The sequence below is a fragment of the Harmonia axyridis genome, chromosome 2 (assembly GCF_914767665.1).
Source record: "Harmonia axyridis chromosome 2, icHarAxyr1.1, whole genome shotgun sequence".
NCBI lineage: Eukaryota > Metazoa > Arthropoda > Insecta > Coleoptera > Coccinellidae > Harmonia > Harmonia axyridis.
Window position 1 is genome coordinate 47579773 of NC_059502.1, and position 6000 is coordinate 47585772.

Below are 6000 nucleotides of genomic sequence, written 5' to 3' on the forward strand. Positions count from 1 at the left end.
TAAAAAAAAAAAAATATTCATGCGAACTTATCCGAAAGAACAATATTTCAAGATAAAAAATTTCTTAATTTACTTACATTTTGAATTTGAGCTTCAAAAATAGGAAATCACTTCTAAGAAATTAAAATTTCTAATTTATTTTCAAATCTGAATTTCAATTTTTTTAAATAACCATGGATATTAAAATATGAAGCGACGGCCTACTCAATATCTTTTTCTATATATAGTTATAGAATAATATTAACCAATTATAACTATAATGGCATGTGCGCCAGTAGAAATTTTTCTCAGAGGGGGGCAAAATGAAAAATATTGAAAAACGAAAAGGCGTCCATGATTGTCATTGAAAACCGGAAAAATGTTAAGAAGTATGATTTATTGTTAATTTAAAGGTCTTGTGTATTTTGTGCTAAAGGACCCCGCACGTTTAGTATGGAAAATGGCTTTCCGTGAATTTGGCTGAATTTTTGATATGTTGTAGTTCTTGATGAACTGATCAGAAAAGTCCCTAGCCACAAAGCTCAAAAATGGACAGTTTTCGAGATATGGAGCTTTGAAAATGGATTTTTTGCAATTTTCGGGGTTTTTGCTCATCAATCGGGGAGCTCTCATTTCTGGTTTTGAAGGAATTTGGATGTTCGGCGGCCAGAACCTGACTGAGAAATGATCTTCCTTGGTTATATTAGGCACCGCCATCGATAATTTTTTATACATCGCTCCACATTGGCTATGAAATGAGATACAAAATCCAAGATCTTCCATACATCTTTTCATGCCACAAGATGACGCCAGAATAATTCTCATGACCGAGAAACGACATATTGTGAGATTTTTTCAAGAGAGACCATAATAACTGAATCCTCATATATCTGATGTCCAATAATATCAAATATGTTAGCAAAAATGTTCATAACCAGGCACCGCGAGCTGTAATGGGGGAAAATGGGAAAATCATAATCATATATCCTCAGGGATAACAATTGAGATCACTACTGATGTCATTTACATATGATATGTGATTTGTTCCTCACAAATCTCGATAATCTGACAATGGGGTGCCAAGACATTTTCCTCAGAATGTCTCGAAATTGATGATAGCATCTCACAGACAAACGAATCCGTGAAAATGTCTGCAGTTTTGATACAATATAGTACTATGCGGGTAGAATATATAAGTCCATGTGTTGGAAGCTAACTATGAATGGAACTTCCGATATTAACCCAAGAATTTTTGAAAATAATTTTTTTTTTCTATGAACTTTTGAACTTCACACTTACGAATGAATGCTATCTAATAATAAGATCGTTGGCAAAATGAATGAGTAGATCAATCAAAAACCATATAATAATGAGAGTAACATTCATAATAATAATAACAATAATGATAGTAAACAAAAAAATTTAAAATTATATTAGCAATCGCAAGAAATCATTTAGAATATTATGGATCGAATCGAGGGCAAAATTAATGATTTGATAACATAAAACTATATCAACGAACTCTCATTATTATATTGTTTTTGATTGATCTACTCATTCATTTTGCCAACGATCATATTATTAGATAGTATTCATTCGTATGTGTGAAGTTCAAAAAGTTCATAAAAAAAAAATATTTTCAAGAATTCTTGGGTTAATATCGGAAGTTCCATTCATAGTTAGCTTCCAACACTTGGACTTCTATATTCTACCCGCATAGTACTATATTGCATCAAAACTGCAGACATTTTGACGGATTCGTTTGTCTGTGAGATGCTATCATCAATTTCGAGACATTCTGAGGAAAATGTCTTGGCACCCCATTGTCAGATTATCGAGATTTGTGAGAAACAAATCACATATCATATGTAAATGACATCAATAGTGATCACAATTGTTATTCCTGAGGATATATGATTATGATTTTCCCATTTTCCCCCATTACAGCTCGCGGTGCCTGGTTATGAACATTTTTGCTAACATATTTGATATTATTGGACATCAGATATATGAGGATTCAGTTATTATGGTCTCTCTTGAAAAAATCTCACAATATGTCGTTTCTCGGTCATGTGAATTATTCTGGCGTCATCTTGTGGCATGAAAAGATGTATGGAAGATCTTGGATTTTGTATCTCATTTCATAGCCAATGTGGAGCAGTGTATAAAAAATTATCGATGGCGGTGCCTAATATAACCAAGGAAGATCATTTCTCAGTCAGGTTCTGGCCGCCGAACATCCAAATTCCATCAAAACCAGAAATGAGAGCTCCCCGATTGATGAGCAAAAATCCCGAAAATTGCAAAAAATCCATTTTCAAAGCTCCATATCTCGAAAACTGTTCATTTTTTGAGCTTTGTGGCTAAGGACTTTTCTGATCAGTTCATCAAGAACTACAACATATCAAAAATTCAGCCAAATTCACGGAAAGCCATTTTCCATACTAAACGTGCGGGGTCCTTTGATGGTGAAAAATATGAACATAGATATTCATAGAAAATATAAATTAGTTGTCATCAGAATAACAGACACGTATTAAGTAAGTGTTATTGAAATAGCAATTTTCTTCATCGATTATCTCGAGAACTATTTATTTGCCAGTGCTCTTATTGAAAATATAGCATGAAAACATCATAACGAATCACTATACGAAATATTATCAAAATTGGGGAGGGGGCGTTAAAGTAAAGATTAACCAAAAAACTTAATAAGAGGCAGTAAGAGAACCACACTTTCTAAATATGCAGTTCCTCGAATTAGCGAGTTTGAAAGGTGAGCATTAATATGTATATATTTTCAAATATGTAAGAGTGTGAATCTTTTTGTAATTGTTTTTTTTGTTTAAAAACTTGACGTAGTCCTCACATTAGTACATTCATCAATTTTTCAGACCTGAATTGAAAAGAAGTTCCAGCACGGAAACTGCAAGTTCCAGAACAGTAACAATCCCAGACACTGATAATCAAAGGTAGTTGTGCTATTATTATTAATTGAAAAATAATATATATATACATAATCTTAGTTTCAGCCTATTGTCTTCTCCAAAAAAATTCTTAATTAAACGTGTAATTGAGAGTCTCCCAGAAAGTCGAGAGTATATGCATTCAAAAATTCCTTCAGTACCGAAACTGCAAGTTCAGCAAGTTCGAGGACATTAACAGCGGATATTGTCTTTGGAAGGTATAAATATATTATATATATGAATTTATTTTATTATTTATTTTTTTGAAATAATTTGAAGTCAAACTGAAGGTATCACTCAATATTTGAATATTTTTTTCTAGCTTTGAGTCATCTCCTGAAGAACATGCTGCTTCTTTAACCGAAAAAGCTGCTCCTTCAACTGAAAAATGCACAGCTGCGGGGCTCAAAAGAAAGTAGGTAGAAATAATTATTTCATAATAAGATGTTTCATAAAATATAATCTATTCAACACATCTAATTTTGGGTGCAATTTGAAATATTATACAATTTTTAGGTTTGAGGCTTTAGTAGATGAAGAAAATTTTCCATCAGTCATTACACCATCTAGCACTGGAATTTCAAATATCACACTGAAAAAGTAAGTTCTCAGCCTGCTTAATTTTTTTTAATTGCATCAGATTTTTCCTTGTAAATAGTTTTAATTTGAAAAATTTTAGGCGTAAACTCAATATGCCACGTTTCTTTGGCGACATAGAATATGAAGATCTGGAGGATCCAAATAGGCGAAAAATTTGTTGGAACATCATTACAAATACAGTAAACAAGCTGAAGATAAAATAAATAATATTCAAGCCAAAAGAAGACGGAGGGAGAATAAAATATACTCACTAGAAAGTTTGACAAGTGATTTGAGAAAGAAAAACTGGATTTCAGAGAGTGCTGAAATGAATTTGAATGTAAATATTTCTCATTGCTAAAATTCAATTGATAAAACACATACTTTAATTTTACAGAGTTCAATGACGGAATCAGCCAAGCAACTGTTTTCTCTCTTATTGAGAAAACGAAAGAGGAAATTCTCACCACAACTGAGGCAGTTTGCATTAACTCTGAATTTTTATTCGAAGAAGGCCTACAATTATGTTCGTCGAACTTTTTCGAATGTGTTACCACATACAAGAACGCTTGCAAAGTGGTATTCCACCGTTAATGCTTCTCCAGGTTTCATGGAAGAAGCTCTTTCTGCTATTCAAATAAAATGCATGGATGCTGCCCAAAAGGGTCATCAAATATTGTGCAATTTAGTGTTTGATGAAATATCAATCCGGAAAAAAATTGAATGGGATGGCAAAAAGATATATGGATATGTAGATTTGGGTTTAAATGATAACACTGAGAATTCGGAAGAGGTCAGGGAAGCTTTGGTATTTATGCTGGTTTCTTTGAATAGTAGTTGGAAGATTCCTGTTGGTTATTTTTTAACCAATGGTTTAACTGGTAGAGAGAAGGCTAGTATATTAAATAATTGTTTGGAATTTCTCCATAAGAGCTCAGTAATTATTACCTCAATAACATTTGATGGTGCTCCATCAAATATGGCAATGGCATCTGCACTAGGTGCAAATTTTAATGTTAATAATTTGAAAACGTATTTTATTCATCCAATTACTCATGAAAAAGTATACATTTTTCTTGATGCTAGTCACATGATATTATTCTTATTATTATTTGAACTGGGGTCGTTTTGCTTCGGTGAGCCTTCCGGGAACTGCGACCATGCAGATCTTTTGTTCACTACCCTACTCATTCATAGAAACCCAGGGAGGTCGTCAACGACGTTAATAAAATTGACAACCTCCCTAGGGGCCTTGGCCATTACCTCTCTGGTATCCAGGACCGGCTTGCCCATGTGAATGGTTCTTAGGCCAGCCAGCTCTGGACACTTGCATATCAAGTGTTCAGAAGTTTCTACTTCCGATCCACAGAGCCTGCAAATCTCGTCTGCTGACTTACCCATACGGTACAAATGATGTTTGTACCGACAGTGCCCCGTCAGCAGTCCCACCATCACCCGAAGCTCCGCTCGTGACATAGTCACATGATAAAATTAGTTAGAAATTCATTGGGCAGTCAAAAAATTTTGGAGGATAGAAATGGAAATATAATAAACTGGGAATTCTTAGAAAAGTTATGCCACTTCCAGAATATCGAAGGATTGCATGCTGCTACTAAATTAAGAGCCAGGCACATGATGTGGATGGGGGAACAAATGAAGGTTAAACTTGCTGTCCAAACACTGAGTAAAAATGTTGCAGAAGCTCTGGATTTTTTGAATTTTGATTTAAAATTACCTCAATTTGAAAATTCAACAGCTACTGCAACATTTTGTAGAAATTTTAACAACCTTTTCGATATTTTTAATTCTAGAAGTAATTTTACAAAAAAACCTTTTGAAAAGCCTTTGTCACAAAGATCTGAAAAAGAATATTTGAAATTCATGGATGATTGTTCTGATTATATAAAAAATTTAAAAATTAATGGAAGGAATATTCTAACAACAAAAAAAAGGGTAGGGTTTTTAGGTTTCTTAATATGCATAGAAAGCCTCAAAGAAATGTATACATACCGAATGACTGATGTAAAACAACTGAAATATATTTTAACATATAAATTGTCGCAGGATCATTTAGAGATATTTTTCAGTTGTATTCGCAGCAAGGGGGGCTATAATAATAATCCGACATCCCTGCAATTTCAAAGTGTAATGAAAAAATTATTGATTCATTCTGAAATTACTGGGAGTGAAAGTGCAAATGCTATAGCTCTCGATAGCACGGCCATTTTACATTGTTCAAGTGCTTCACCAGTAATTCAAGTTGAGGATGTAGCAACTCGATCTGTTTCAGATGATTTGGATGAATATTATACAAATCCAAATTTATGGAATTTAACCTTATATTGTGAGGATGTCATTGCATATGCTGCTGGATTTGTGGTGAAGAAAATTAAAAAAACTATCAGCTGCTCACAATGCCTGTGCATAATTGAAAGTGAGGATATTATTTCCAAATTACAAGTGAGGAAAACATTTGGTG